General features: G+C 41.9%; 1 pseudogene; it reads right to left on the reverse strand.

The window, feature by feature from the left end:
• The window catches only part of LOC133655824 (myosin-4-like), a 249,022-nt pseudogene that overhangs the window by 193,845 nt on the left and 38,467 nt on the right, over positions 1-16,710 (reverse strand).

Consider the following 16,710-nt stretch of genomic DNA (forward strand, 5'->3'; position numbering starts at 1 on the left):
CAAGGGTTGGAATTGGGGGTTAAATCACCAAAAATGATTCCCGGGCGCGGCGACCGCTGCTGCCCACTGCTCCCCTCACCTCCCAGGGGGTGATCAAGGGTGATGGGTCAAATGCAGAGAATACTTTCACCACACCTAGTGTGTGTGACAATCATGGGTACTTTAACTTTAACTTTTACATAGCAACTGACGTTGTCAAAATTGGAATTGCTGGACCACGCTGAGTAGACATGCGTTGAGTTGGCTCCTGCAGTAGACTTTCCATGTTCACTTTTAAACCTTGTCATTTAAGTAATTTGAAGTACAGCGAGGTAATATCTGTTTGCACATCGTGTGAGACTTTGGAACGACTCCTTTGATTTCAAAGGCGAAGACAAAATCGGCCCGAAAAGGATCCGCCGCCTCATGCTAGCATAACAAATATGGAGATTAGCTCGATGCTAGCGGAGCTGCGTTCTGCTCTTGCGGAGGACTTTGTTCCACTCTTCGGCTTTAACCTTGGATATGCTTCATACTACTGTTTCAGACCCCGGCCAGCGTATTAGTTGTCTAGAAACAACAGCTACTGGGGTGGAACAACGTATTAAGCAGCTTGAGGACGCCTGCTGCGCTGGCAAAGCGAGCTCCTTCAAGCAAAAGTGAACGACATGGAGGGCAAAAGTAGAAAGCAAAATATCCGCATCATAGGATTGCCTAAAACGGTTGAAGGTACTCAACCGTGTATGTTTTTTGCCAATTTACTGGTCGAGGTTTTTGGCAAGGAAATACTGGCTTTGCCACCCGAGATTAATGCGGCGCACCATAGCCTCGATCACAAGCCGGCCGCGGGTGAGGGCCCTCGGCCTGTCATACTTCGTTTCCATCGCTATCAAGTTAAAGACCTGGTTATCCGCGAGGCTCGCGAAAGGAGAGAACTTACTTACAACAGCCACAAGATCCTCTTCTATGATGACTACACCCCAGATGTTGTCAAACTATGCGCCGAGTTCGAAACATCCATGAATGAACTCTACCAATGAGGATACACACCGGCTTTGCTTTACCCTGCTAGACTACGCATCACCATGCCTGGCGGGGTGAGGAGGTGGCTCCTATCGACCTCGGAGGCTGACAAATGTGTCCAAAGGTTGAACATACAGTAAGCAGATGTTTTTGTTGGCACTGTACTATCTTTTTTCCAAGTGAACCTTCTTGTGCAGGGTAAACTTTTTTTTGCACATAGGGTATACTGGTTATACCGCACACTTTGATTTTCACTTGGGGTTACACTCGCAGTGAGTGATTTTTTTTGCAATACATTTAATGTTCTAGACTATAGCTAAGAATATGGGTCATTTAATTTTTTACTAGTTTTGTTTTATTTATTTTTGTCTGTTCTACTTTTCCAAGACTATGAAACATTTGCGTGCTTCGACCAATTAGCCCACACGTTTGGCCTTCATAGAAACCAGTTCTACCGATATTTGCAAATTAGGGACTTTGTACGAAAGCACTTCCCTGGTTTTCCCAATATTCCACCTGTAACCCTGAGAGACTCTCTATTTAAGCTCAATCCATATTCCAAGGGCAATATCTTTGTCACCTAACATAAAAAAAAGAGGAAGACACCTGGGACTGGGTTTTAAAATGGGTCCACTCCTCAATCTGTGCTAGGCACAGGGTCATACGATGCAAGGTGGTACACAGAGTCCACTGGTCCATAAGCAAACTGGCTCGCATTTTTCCTGGACTGGATCCAATTTGCTATAGGTGTCATCAAGGGATAACCAATCTTACCCATATGTTTTGAACCTGCCCTGCCCTGTCCCAGTTTTGGATATATGTGTATCTTTCACTCTCAGCTGTCACCTCAGTCCATATTAGTCCCTCACCCATAGTGGCGTTATTCGGAGTGGTACCTGCAAACATTTCATTGCCGATCTATTTTGCCAAGGTTGTAGCTTTTCTTAGCTTGCTTGCAAGGAGGGTCCTCCTAATGTTCTGGAAACCCTCCCTCCCCCCTTCAAAAATAAAACAGGAAATGGTGTCTTTATTCACCTCAACATGTTGCTTATTTTATACTGTATGTATTTTTATTTGTGCCGAACTAAACAAAATAAAATGTGTTCTTTTAACAAAGTGGCATTTTAAAACTTTGATTTGTTTTCTTTATCACATGCGTGGACTTCAATTGCGGACTTCAATTGCACTCTCTTGAGGTAAATGGCTAACATGTGTGTAAAGAAATGGGAAACTGTCATATAACCACATGCTTCAAAGACACGAAAAGAAGAAGAAGAATGGCTAACATTGCACCGTATTGATGCGTGACCATATATTTATGTACTGTAGTTCAGTCCTTCTCATCCAATTATTGATTGTGATAATCCTTGATAAGGTATTTTATTGGGTCTCAAAACATGCAGCAAAAATTATGACAAAAAAATGAATCTTAAAATAATCAACAAATCAAAATAAAAATGTCCTCTGCCAGAGAATTGTCCAATACCATTTATAATGAGCTACAAAAACAAATGTTCATAACTTAGGAAGAAAACTGACAATAGCATAAAACCAACAGCTTGTGGAGTAAACAGTAAAATTGGTGGGGAAATTAAATTCCTGTAATAATAAAAAGACTTTGATACTGACAAACTACTTAAGTATATAATGTATACAGTTGTCTCTTACCACATCATGCTTCAGATATTACGGCTTTGTCACATCACAGATTTTCTTTTAAAGCATAGGCTACATATTGATCCTAAATTAAGCATTATCTCTAAATCAACTAAAAATATCATCACTACAGTAATATTTGACAATAGAGGAGATCAAACAAATCGCCCTGTTAAGTATCGTGGCCATTGATTGGCTCAGCCTCAGGCAGCATTACTATTTTGAAATAAATATTATAAAGTGCATGTCTTGAGGGCTCACATATGTTGAAAAAAAAATTAGAAGGTCGTAAACAGGTTTTTTATGCTCTGGCTACGAAAATACTTGATTTATAAATAATATTACCTACTGTGTGGACATTCATTTATCGCGGTCAGGTCTGGAACCAATTAACAGTGATAAACGAGGGACGGCTGTATGTCGACATATAATCAGCTAGAATTAGTTGTCCATAGATACTGAAAAGCAGATACCATACCACAACAACTTTATTTATAATTAATGCATCACATTTTAATCCACTATAATTTCACAGCAAATAATTAAGGTCTGTTGAAATTAGTATTTTAAAGTGGTGGCATAACCACAGATGATCTAGTTACAGTATGGTCCAGTTTGACTCATATTCAGCACCATAGGCCAGGAAACAACAGACAAGATAGAATAAAGTAATATTAGTTTTGGTTAGTAATAGTATACTGTATTTAACCTGACTCTCGCCAGATCCTTGTAGTTCGTTAAGCTCCACAGAAGGATCTGGGATCGAGGGCAATGCAAACTCCTTCAAGATAGCAAGAAAATGTGTGCTGACATTGATCAGTGGCCTAGTGGTTAGAGTGTCCGCCCTGAGATCGGTAGGTTGTGAGTTCAAACCCCGGCCAAGTCATACCAAAGACAATAAAAATGTGACCCATTACCTCCCTGCTTGGCACTCAGCATTAAGGGTTGGAATTGGGGGTTAAATCACCAAAATGATTTCCGGGCGTGGCCACCGCAGCTGCCCACTGCTCCTTTCACCTCCCAGGGGGTGATCAAGAGTGATGGGTCAAATGCAGAGGAAACATTTCCCCACACCTAGTGTGTGTGTGACAATCATTGGTGCTTTAACTTTAACTTAACTATTGCAACGGTTTTGTCGAATCTATCGAATACTAATTCTTTAAAAGATGAACAGAGAACTTTTCGCTCTGTCGTTATCCAATATGTCGGCTGTTCTGTTTTGGATTTCCCAGCGTCGCTCTCATCAGCGTCACGGGTTGATTTGGATGTTGTGGTAATCTGAATTTCCTTGTTCAATCTGTTTTGTCTGCACACCTGTTCACTCTCACTCTCATCCACAGTGTGGGATGCAGCTGGCGCGAGGCAGCAGCACACACCTGATGACAATTAAGCAGCAGCCTATTTAACCTGGCTGCTGACAACATGTGAGCGCCGGAACTTTGTCTACTGTTTTCAACAGTCGCGCATGTCATTGGTCTTGACAGAGAACTCCCTAGTTTGTCTTGTGCCCATCCTTTCAGGTTGGCCTTATTATTCCTAGCCTTGTCTAGCGTCTTTATTTGTACTTTGTTATTTTCTGTTTTACTTCTTTCATGAAGTATTTTTCCCTAGCCTCGTCTAGCGCTTTTGTTTTTTTTTTTGGCTATCATATATCTTAGTAGTTTTGCATGGTGTGTTTTTTGTGTTTTCCACCATTGCTTGTTTTGCTATTTTTTGCTACTTCCTAAATAAAGGGAAGAACTCTTGATAACACACTATACGTCTCTGCATCCTTGGAATCCACTCACCTACTCGTTACAGATGTGAGTGGTTGAAGTAGCACGTCATTCAAGATAACAGACAAGTGGTTTATCCAATCACATACAATTATTTTTTTACAAGGCCCCGCCTTCTGAAATACATCTCCTATTGAGAAGTCCCAGATCCTTGTGTGGAGCTCAGTGAACTACAAGGATCTGGCGAGAGTCAGGTTGTAATGTATTAGCACATCATCTAAATCATATTTCATTTTTCAAATGTGAGATTGTGGACAAAAAATGATTTATTAGCTATAATTACACCTTTCCAAGTTCTCTGCTTTTGCTTCTCATCTTGTTGACCTGAGACTCAGCCGTGTCTGCTCGCTCCTGGGCCTCTTCCATTTCATGTTGGACCTTCCTAATCTTGCCAAGGTAAACATTGGTCTGCTCCTCCTGGAGAAAAGTCATATCATGACTTAAACGTTCAAAAGACACAAATTCATGAATAATGTACTCCCATGAAAAGCTTACCGCTTCTTCCTGCTGCCGCTTGTAAGCTTTGACTTTAAGTTGCAGCTTATCGACGAGGTCCTGCAGTCTCAAAACGGTCTTCTTACCCTCTTCTGTCTGGTATGTGAGCTCTCGAATGCGTCTCTCATACCTACGAACTCCCTTGACGGCATCAGCTGCTCGTCTCTGCTCACTCTCCATTTCACCCTCAAGTTCACGCACCTGAAAAAATATTTCAAGCTCGTCAACACGTCTCGCTTCTCAGTCGAAGTCTCAGACCCCATGTGAACTTGTTTGATACCCGAGCCTCCAGTTTCTGGAGCTGCTTCTTGCCCCCCTTCAATGCAAGACTCTCAGCCTCATCCAGACGATGTTGCAGGTCTTTCACTGAGGCCTCCAGGTTCTTTTTCATCTTCTCCAGGTGGCTGCTGGTGTCCTGTTCTTTCTTTAGCTCCTCTGCCATCATGGCTGCCTGCATTTAAATGGTGTTTTATTATCACACACTGGGCCTGATTTACTTAAATCCAAATACCATGTGCTAAACAGTATGTGCAAACTCTAAAATTGCGTGTGGTATTATTGGGTGTGTTCTATTAAGACTGCGCGTACAATTGAAAACTGGTGCAGACCGCCTTATTTAAATGAGGTTGTGGCGTGTACTACATAGCTATCACCATGGAAGCACTCATTTACTGCAAGTTTATATTATAACGCTCCTATCTGTGACATTTTTTAATGGGCAGAAGCAGTCCTGCAATGCATCTACAATAGAACACACTTTTTAGCGCGCTGAAGGTGCTGTCTGTGAACGTGCAGTGGAATGTTGTAGTCTTGATAAATCACACTGCATGTGCTAAATGATTATGTTTGCATTTTCTTCTCCCAATATTTTTGGACTTCTTGTAATCATCATATATTCTGCATATTCATTAAGACTGACACGCTAAATGGATTGCGCTTGTCGTAGAATTTCTGACCTTTTGACCTATATTTCATGTATGTCAAGAATGTATGCTCATTTTGATTTCTCTTCTATTCTGTGGGACAAATGTGAATTTTAAGTCATGCCAACCTGTCTACAGAATGTGTTGACTGTCTAAAGGATTCGAGTTGTTATGGAACAGATAGGGAAAACAAAAAATACATTGACGCACTAACAAGAGAGATAAGAAAGGGATAAAGTCAAACGAAGAGAGTGTTTTGGTAGCGATTATTCCATGCTGTCGGGCGCGCCCGGGGGAAAACTTTCTGTGTGCTCGACAACTCAACCCAACCATTGTACCATTTGATTATGAGTAAAATAAAACTCTTGTGTTAAATCTACTTTGGTTCTCATTGACAACCTGGACTTTCCACTACACAAATTGGCGTCACGAACAGGACGGTCCAGAAGCTACAGGTCGACAGCCGCTCCCGCTCTCTCTGTCAGGCAGACAGTGTGTTGCACGCGCGCATCACAAGGTAAGCAGTTTGCTTTAAAGTGTAAACATTTTCTGCCTGGAGAGAGCCGGATCGATAAGAGTAATTGCTGAATCTATTTTTGATAAAAGATAGGTTTAGTCAGGTTCTCCAAAAACAACCTGGAATGGGGTAAATTATGGTTGGATTGAGTTGTTTTGTATGTGATCATTTGTCTGTGTGTTTGTTGAAAACTTGTGATTTCTTGTTTTTAGCTATAAGGGGATTGTTAATAGAATTTTGGTGGTTTGGAGTGTTTTTGAAGCATAGACGATGTGAGACGAAAAATTTCTTTTAACCTCTTCATCCTCTGTCGTTGGCAGAGGATGCTTCTTTCTGCAAGTGCATCAGATTAGTCAGAGTTGGATACAGCTAAATTATAGAAAAGATTTGCTAACTGGTGTGACATTTGGCCCATATAAAATGATGACATCTATGAAGGTGCGACATATCTGTTTATGTGGAAACTGCAGCGGTGGGAAAAGCCTCTTATAGGTGACCGCTCATTGACTCCGGTAAAGGAGATCAACTGAGCGGATAGCTGTCACAACGAATTTGGAAATTTGCTGCAAATAGACAGGTATTCATCGGGCTGCATATGGTAGAGCTTTGGTGAAACTTGGTGAAACTGTATGGACTGACCAGACACGAGTCTGAAGGATTGTTGGGTGATTCCCCGTGGTCCTACTGGGCGTTAGGCCAGGTTTTTTCCGTGTTGGTCAGTTTGATAACGCAGGTGCTGCTCCAATGAAACGGGTTAATCGCCGTTGAATGAGCAATGATGGAACCTGGTTTTTGTGATATGAGACGGCCGATTCCACAAAAGCACGCGTGCATTAGTTGTTTATATTTGTCCGGACATGGGGTGGTATTGTAATTTATAAATGTGTGTGTATAATGATGAATGCTGAAATGTGTGTGTATTGAGTGAGTCAGTTTATGTTGGTACATTTAGATATATGCGTAATTTAATAACTTTTGTGTAGCACCTGGTTTCTTATCTGGTTTAATTCCCCCCTTCCTTTTCTCCCCCCCCCTCTCGCAACCTCCCTTCACGCTTTTTCTCACAGCCCCGCTATCTGTAAAAGTTGGGAAATTGTCTAAAATGTGTGTGCTTGTGAGAAAGTAGACAAAGTTTATGTACAGAAAACATATGAGTGAATGATCTATCCATTTAATTATCTTATTCCGCTCTCGGAGGTTGGATCGCGGGGGCAGCAGCCTAAGCAGGGAAGTCCAGAATACCCTCCTTAAACTTGACTATTTGTCCATCTAAGAGTGAATGATAAATGTTGTTCTTATTAAGGTTCTGATATGATACAGCTGTGCTTCTGGATGAGAAAAATAGTTGTCTGTTGCATTTATTTTTAACTGTGCTGGTGATTGTAACTGTGTGACACTGTGGTTTGCAAGAAGGCTCTCGCTTTTTTGGGGAAAGATGTGTGTGCATGTGACTCAGTAAGAAAAATTAAAAAAAAAAGGAGGCCCTGCTGGAAGACATTTTAAGATAAGGGATGTGTGCGTGTGACGAGGCTGTGTGAGTGACAGCTGCGTGAGGCGTGGGCCGAAGAGGTGTGACACTGTTAGCATAGCATTGAGCTAAGGTAGCATTGAGTTAGCATAGCATTGAGCTATGTTAGCATTAAGCTACGTTAGCATTGAGTTAGCATATCATTGAGCTAGGTTAGCATTGAGTTAGCATAACGTTGGATTAGATTAGCATTGAGCTAGTTTAAAAAAAAATATATATATATATATATATATATATATATATATATATATCCATCCATCCATCCATCCATCCATCCATCTTCTTCCGCTTATCCGAGGTCGGGTCGCGGGGGCAGCAGCTTAAGCAGGGAAGCCCAGACTTCCCTCTCCCCAGCCACTTCGTCCAGCTCCTCCCGGGGGATCCCGAGGCGTTCCCAGGCCAGCCGGGAGACATAGTCTTCCCAACGTGTCCTGGGTCTTCCCCGTGGCCTCCTACCGGTCGGACGTGCCCTAAACACCTCCCTAGGGAGGCGTTCGGGTGGCATCCTGACCAGATGCCCGAACCACCTCATCTGGCTCCTCTCGATGTGGAGGAGCAGCGGCTTTACTTTGAGCTCCCCCCGGATGGCAGAGCTTCTCACCCTATCTCTAAGGGAGAGCCCCGCCACCCGGCGGAGGAAACTCATTTTGGCCGCTTGTACCCGTGATCTTGTCCTTTCGGTCATAACCCAAAGCTCATGACCATAGGTGAGGATGGGAACGTAGATCGACCGGTAAATTGAGAGCTTTGCCTTTCGACTCAGCTCCTTCTTCACCACAACGGATCGATACAGCGTCCGCATTACTGAAGACGCCGCACCGATCCGCCTGTCGATCTCACGATCCACTCTTCCCTCACTCGTGAACAAGACTCCGAGGTACTTGAACTCCTCCACTTGGGGCAGGGTCTCATCCACAACCCGGAGATGGCACTCCACCCTTTTCCGGGCGAGAACCATGGATTCGGACTTGGAGGTGCTGATTCTCATCCCAGTCGCTTCACACTCAGCTGCGAACCGATCCAGCGAGAGCTGAAGATCCTGGCCAGATGAAGCCATCAGGACCACATCATCTGCAAAAAGCAGAGACCTAATCCTGCAGCCACCAAACCAGATCCCCTCAACGCCTTGACTGCGCCTAGAAATTCTGTCCATAAAAGTTATGAACAGAATTGGTGACAAAGGGCAGCCTTGGCGGAGTCCAACCCTCACTGGAAACATGTCCGACTTACTGCCGGCAATGCGGACCAAACTCTGGCACTGATCATACAGGGAGCGGACCGCCACAATCAGACAGTCCGATACCCCATACTCTCTGAGCACTCCCCACAGGACTTCCCGAGGGACACGGTCGAATGCCTTCTCCAAGTCAACAAAACACATGTAGACTGGTTGGGCAAACTCCCATGCACCCTCAAGGACCCTGCCGAGAGTATAGAGCTGGTCCACAGTTCCACGACCAGGACGAAAACCACACTGTTCCTCCTGAATCCGAGGTTCGACTATCCGGCGTAGCCTCCTCTCCAGCACACCTGAATAGACCTTACCGGGAAGGCTGAGGAGTGTGATCCCACGATAGTTAGAACACACCCTCCGGTTCCCCTTCTTAAAGAGAGGAACCACCACCCCGGTCTGCCAATCCAGAGGTACCGCCCCCGATGTCCATGCGATGCTGCAGAGTCTTGTCAACCAAGACAGCCCCACAGCATCCAGAGCCTTAAGGAACTCCGGGCGGATCTCATCCACCCCCGGGGCCTTGCCACAGAGGAGCTTTTTAACTACCTCAGCAACCTCAGCCCCAGAAATAGGAGAGCCCACCACAGACTCCCCAGGCACTGCTTCCTCATAGGAAGACGTGTTGGTGGGATTGAGGTCTTCGAAGTATTCCCTCCACCGATCCACAGTCGAGGTCAGCAGAACACCATCCTCACCGTACACGGTGTTGATATTGCACTGCTTTCCCTTCCTGAGGCGGCGGATGGTGGTCCAGAATCGCTTCGAAGCCGTCCGGAAGTCGTTTTCCATGGCTTCCCCGAACTCCTCCCATGTCCGAGTTTTTGCCTCCGCGACCGCCGAAGCCGCACACCGCTTGGCCTGTCGGTACCTGTCCGCTGCCTCAGGAGTCCTATGAGCCAAAAGAACCCGATAGGACTCCTTCTTCAGCTTGACGGCATCCCTCACCGCCGTTGTCCACCAACGGGTTCTAGGATTACCGCCACGACAGGCACCAACTACCTTGCGGCCACAGCTCCAATCAGCCGCCTCGACAATAGAGGTGCGGAACATGGTCCATTCGGACTCAATGTCCAGCACCTCCCTCGTGACATGTTCAAAGTTCTTCCGGAGGTGGGAATTGAAACTCTCTCTGACAGGAGACTCTGCCAGACGTTCCCAGCAAACCCTCACAATGCGTTTGGGCCTGCCAGGTCTGTCCGGCATACTCCCCCACCATCGCAGCCAACTCACCACCAGGTGGTGATCGGTAGAAAGCTCCGCCCCTCTCTTCACCCGAGTGTCCAAAACATGAGGCCGCAAATCCGACGACACAACTACAAAGTCGATCATGAAACTGCGGCCTAGGGTGTCCTGGTGCCAAGTGCACATATGGACATCCTTATGTTTGAACATGGTGTTTGTTATGGACAATCTGTGACGGGCACAAAAGTCCAATAACAAAACACCGCTCGGGTTCAGATCCGGGCAGCCATTCTTCCCAATCACGCCTCTCCAGGTTTCACTGTCGCTGCCAACATGAGCGTTGAAGTCCCCCAGTAAAACGAGGGAATCACCCGGGGGAGCAATCTCAAGTACTCCCTCGAGTGAATCCAAAAAGGGTGGGTACTCTGAGCTGCGGTTTGGCGCATAAGCGCAAACCACAGTCAGGACCCGTTCCCCCACCCGAAGGCGGAGGGAAGCTACCCTCTCGTCCACCGGGTTGAACTCCAACATGCAGGCTCTGAGCCGGGGGGCAACAAGAATTGCCACCCCAGCCCGTCGCCTGTCACTGCCGGCAACGCCAGAGTAGAAGAGAGTCCAGCCCCTCTCGAGAGAACTGGTTCCAGAGCCCTTGCTGCGCGTCGAAGTGAGTCCGACTATGTCTATATATATATATATATATGTCTATATATATATATATATATATATATATATATATATATATATATATATATATATATAGTGGACAGCTGTACTCAATCTGAAGAGAAGGCTGACAGGTTGGTTTTGATAATAGGAAAAATAAAATATACTGTATATGAATAAATAAACATTTAAATATCAATACATACATTTGGACTGGGACATTTAAGCATTGTTAAATTCATTAGTCATTAATTATGTGTGTAATATACTGTATTGAACAGCCTTGCTGCTTATCTGATCCATCCAGTTCCTGTGTGGAAGTTGAGACAAACACACACACACACACACACATCATAGAGTAGGACACATTGTAACTTTGAATTCATAGTTATACAACAAATAAATTAATAATATTTAATTTAAATTTGATAAAGATAAATTGATTATACATTGACATTTTAATTTTTTTAGGAATAAACACACAATAAAATAAAAGTTAAATGTATATTCTAAAACATCTAAGGGCATCTGTGCAAACTGTGAAACATAGAGTCTGAAGAAGTACAGATAAGAGTCGCCAACACTCAGCGCCAGTGTCAAAACAAAACGTAGAGAAGCGTTAAACAAATTCTAATCAGAAGGAAGACAGACCAAAATATGAGAACTTAAGTAAACAAACAGCAAGTAAACCAGAAATAATAATGTAAATAAATAACAAAGAAAGCAAATTTCTATGTGACATTGGTGCATGTAGAATTACATGTAGAGAATAAAACTAAATGGAAATAACTGTCTGCAAGATGAGCATGACATCATGAATTGTGCTCGGGTTAGTAATAGATAGATAGATAGACAGATAAAACGTTATTGATTCCTTCAGGAGAGTTCCCTCAGGAAGAAGAAGTAAAAAGTAAACAGTAACTAATAAGGGTATAAATGGAAACTAAATAGAAAAATATTACGAGGAAAATAAAAAGAGAACAGTAAAATAAGAATATAACAAAAGAAACTAGGCATTAGCGACTGTGTTATGAAAAAGTATTGTACTGTTATTGTTTTGCATTCCCTGTTATCCTAGCCCCCCCAAAGAGGAGTTGTACAGTCTAATGATGTGTGGGACAAAGGATTTTTTATAGGCTAAACCAGTAGTTCTCAAAGGAGGGTATGGTGTTTCCGCCCGGACAAAAAAGGGGGGTACCTGAGATTTTAAATATTTTAAAATAGCGACAATTCAAAATCCTTTATAAATATAATTATAGAAGAATAATTCTTCAACAAAATAAATATTTAGAATTAAGTTCACGAGCCCAGATGGATCTCTATTACAATATCCAAAGAAGGTTGATGATTGATTATATGTATAGAAATCTTTATTATAATTTAATCACTTGTTTAATTTTTAAAACGTTTTACTTATTCTTATATTTTTTTTGTCCAAATAAGTCAAGTAAGACCACAACAAATGAGCAATATGGTGCACTGTTATACAATTTAATAAATCAGAAAATGATGACATTATGCTGTATTTTATTTTTGTATTTTACTGGGAAAAAAGGTTGAAAACCACTGCCCTAAATCATATCTAAAGCTAAAATTATTTTATAAGACTGATTATTTTGGATTATTGTGTTTGTATTGTGAGAGAAGGAGAGAAAGTGAGAGAGAGAGGAAGAATATGCAGGTGAAGGAAGATTGAGGGTGAAGAGGATGGTTTGAGAAAAAATGGGAAAAGGATGTTTATAACCTTACGTTATGTGAATGGTTTCTAGGAGAACAGAAAATAGAAACATTGTGTGAAGTGTAAGGAAGAGATGGATACAGGATGTTGTTTGTAAAGGAAAACGAAAGTGAAGAAAAGATGAGAAAGTGACAAATGAAGTTATTCGTAAATGGTATGCTGTTGATTGTGGTTAGCTGCAAGTTTGTTTAATTGTTTTTTGTTTAGTTGTTTGAGTGAAAGGGGAAGAAATCAATAGGAATAATTACATGCAAAATGGAATAAAAATATGAGTGTGATAGATAATGAATGAATAAATGAAATAAGTTTATTTTGGTCATATAATCAACCATCAACCAATTTGTGTGAGCAGTTTAACAGTACAGATTAGACATATTAACAATCATATACATTTACACACAGAAAGAAAAGAAAAGAAAAAGAATGACCGAAAAAAGAATAGGCGGAAGCCAAAGCTTATATTGACCTATCCTATACATTCACTGGACATTAAATTACCTGGAACATCAACGTTAAAAGATGAAAGTATTTGTTTCTATATTTTATAATGTTCAAAAAACTTTACTTTTCAAGGGTCTCTTAAACCATAACTAAAAACTACCTGTGTTCAGCTCATCACTGAGGATGGTCCATCATTTAACTCCTAGAACTGAATTATATTTGTATTTTTATTTTTATTTTACTTGACCTATTTCAAAAATCAATATCCCCCGTAAATGATAGTTTTCTCCTCATAATGTAAATAAGATAAGAATACAAACTGGAAGGCTGTTCTTTACTCGAAACATAATTGCCATTGTTTAAAAATAGATTATCTGAACATTTAACACATTATGATTTATAAAAATTGATTGGTATGATCATAATAATAATGCTTTGTGTATTATTGAAAATAGCCTTTTAAGTTTAAGTATTGGGTCTATATTTCTTCTATAAACATTTCCCCAAACTTCAAAACAATATTACATATGGAAAAATAAATGAATGACATAAAATGCAGACATTTCTTATTCAGCATGTGTTTTACTTTATACCGAATAGCAATGGATTTGGATATTTTTCTTTAATATGTTCAATATGCGGCTTCCAACATATTAATTTGTGCATTTCAAACACAAAGTCTGCTCTCCTGTGTTCAGAGACCCTCCTCCTCAAAAGCTGAAAAATATTGGACACAATGTGTTGTCAAGCTTATGAGATGTGATGCAAGTGTAAGTCACTGTGACACTATTGTTCATTTTTTAAATGTTTTTATTTCTTTATAAATGGCTGTGATGATAATGTCAATGAGGGATTTCTAATCACTGCTGTGTTGGAAATTATTATCAATATTGATACTGTTGTTGATATTATTAATTTTTGTTTGACTACTTTTGGATTGTTTTGTGTCATGTTTGTGTTTCCTCTCAATTGCTCTGTTGATTGCTATTCTGAATGTTGCTGGGCCGGGTTTGGTTTCGGAATTCCATCCGCTTGTCCTGTTCGGGTTCGCGGGGGGTGCTGGAGCCTATCTCAGCTGCATTCGGGCGGAATTATTATTATGTATTATTATGGTATTATTGCGTATAATTTTGTTGGATTGATTATTTAAAATACTTTTTTTTTTTAAAAAGCTGACCAATCACAGCTCTGCGGTCTGCTTTGCCACCGATGCAGACTTGAAATTTTTGGGAGGTGCACGCAAGGTCTGCGGGAGGGTATGCAGGGGCAGGGGGCAAGACGGCGTCGCTTACACCAGGCTTTACTGTTAAGCATGCTGATGTCAGCTTGTTTTGCAAGCTCTTTTTAAAGGTGTACACCTCAACCATATACAGTATTTTGGTACTTGGTAACTGTTAAGTCATGGTTTTTGTTACCTGACGCTATCTGGCTAGCATGCTAACTGTTAGCATTTCAGTTCGGCTTCAGCATTCACATGCAATTCCCAGTTGTAAGAACAAACATAAATGCAAAAGCAGCCAAAAAATCCTGTAATATTTACATCAGTGATTGTTTTTTTTGCTTTCTCCTCAGCATTGCGAGCCTCTTGGAGTGCTTCCTCCAGCTCCCCCTGCAGCTGGCTGACATCTGCTTCCAGCTTCCTCTTAGAGTTGAGGAGACCAGTGTTCTGCATTGCAAAACAAGAGTTCTCAAGAAGAGATCTCCTCCTACTTCATTCATGCTCCTTACCTGAGAGTGCAACAGTGCAGCTCTCTCACAGGCCTCGGCCAGTTCCTGTTCGGCTAATTTGCGGCCTCTGTCCGACTGTTCCAGTGCAACCCTCAGCTCTTCCACCTCTGCCTGCATCAGGACGGTCCTGCGCTCCAATATGGCCACCTGCTCCTTCAGGTCCTCTTGGCATCGCAATGCATTGTCCAGGTGAAGAGTTTGCTCCTGCAAAAAGAGAAAAACCAAGGTAATGGTGGTGCGTAAAAGTGCAAATTCAATTTGGAATAAAGTCGTTGGGGTGATGTTTCACTTTGAGGTGGGCTTGCATGTTCCTCAGCTGCTTCTGGGCCTCAGAGGCCTGTCTATTTGCATGGTTCAACTGCATCTCCATCTCGTTGAGGTCAGTCTCCATCTTCTTCCTGATTCTCATGGCCTCATTCTTGCCGCGTACTTCGGCATCCAACGTGGACTGCAGGGTCTCCACCATGCGCTGGTGGTTGCGTTTCATCTGGTCAATCTCCTCGTCCTTCTCAGACAGCCTGCGTTCCACTTCTCCTTTGACTTGAGTGAGCTCCAGCTGGACACGGAGAATTTTGGACTCCTCGTGTTCCAAAGAAGCCTGAAAGAGAGATACAAATTATATATATATACAAAAAAAAAACAATAGTTGTGGACAATTGTTTCTTATTATTTTATAACACAACTGAAAAATAATTGCATCGCACTCAAGAGTTGCCTGAACTTTAAGCAATAGTCGTCTTTTGCAGACAGACAGCAAGCCCTCTTTCACATTTTAATTTAATTTAATTATTTTCCTTGTGGTCTGAATAATACGTATTGGATATGCTTTGCTGTAATTTTGGTGTACATTTAATTGAATACCCCACTTTTTACATTTTAGCAGGCCTTTGCACAAAGTATCGGTATCATATCGGTATTGCCAGCCTGAACTTTACTCGGTATCAGATTGGAAAGAATATCAGTAGTATCACGCATCCTACTGTGTGTATATATTTGTTCAAACATGGTGGAAATTAATCTCAATTTTTGAAAATTACACCATTATTGTTTCCTTGGGAATTATGTTAGAATTTGAGAAAAAAAAAAGATGCGCAAAAGTTTAATCTTGGCTTGCACAAGGAAAACGGTGAAACACATTTTGTTCAATCATTTGTGCTTACAACACTGCTCTACACATAACTGGGTCTCTGGAGTGCCGGCACAAACTGTGAATCTACGCAACCAAGTATATTTAGTGTGTCAGAAAGTGTATCTTTCAGCAATCAGCAGTTTGGATTTTTGCGTGATTGTGACGCAACAATAGGGCTCACCCATGACTTTGCGGCTATCCAAACAAAAATCAGATGAACTCCTGTAACTGAGGCCAGCCAGTATGACCGGGCCATGTGTGTGTCAATAAACCTCACTTTTAGCTCGGTTGGTCCGCATGCTCGCCTCTCATGCAGGTGACCAGGGTTTGCGTCCCCGTGCAGAATTAGATAAAGGCAAGGGGCTGAACTACACGCCTTACAGACTGACCGACTTCATGTTGGAGTCCATCTAAATGAGCACTGATTTTAATGATAATGCACATGGCATTGTACATGTAATATACAATTATATTGATCTAGCTAAGTAGATACACCTAAAGTCAGATATTTGGGTAATTGACGCTTGCTAACTGTTAACATGTAAGCATGCACGTTCGTTTGTAAGCATCGTTAGCATATTTGTTTTTTGGCAAATGTTACAGGTATACAGCTCACAGTCATATATTTTAATACTTGATTCATGCTTACTGTTAGCATGCTGACATTGGCATGCTAGCTTTTTATCTAATTTTGAAGTT

The sequence above is a fragment of the Entelurus aequoreus genome, linkage group LG08 (assembly GCF_033978785.1).
Source record: "Entelurus aequoreus isolate RoL-2023_Sb linkage group LG08, RoL_Eaeq_v1.1, whole genome shotgun sequence".
Classification (NCBI taxonomy): Eukaryota; Metazoa; Chordata; class Actinopteri; order Syngnathiformes; family Syngnathidae; genus Entelurus; species Entelurus aequoreus.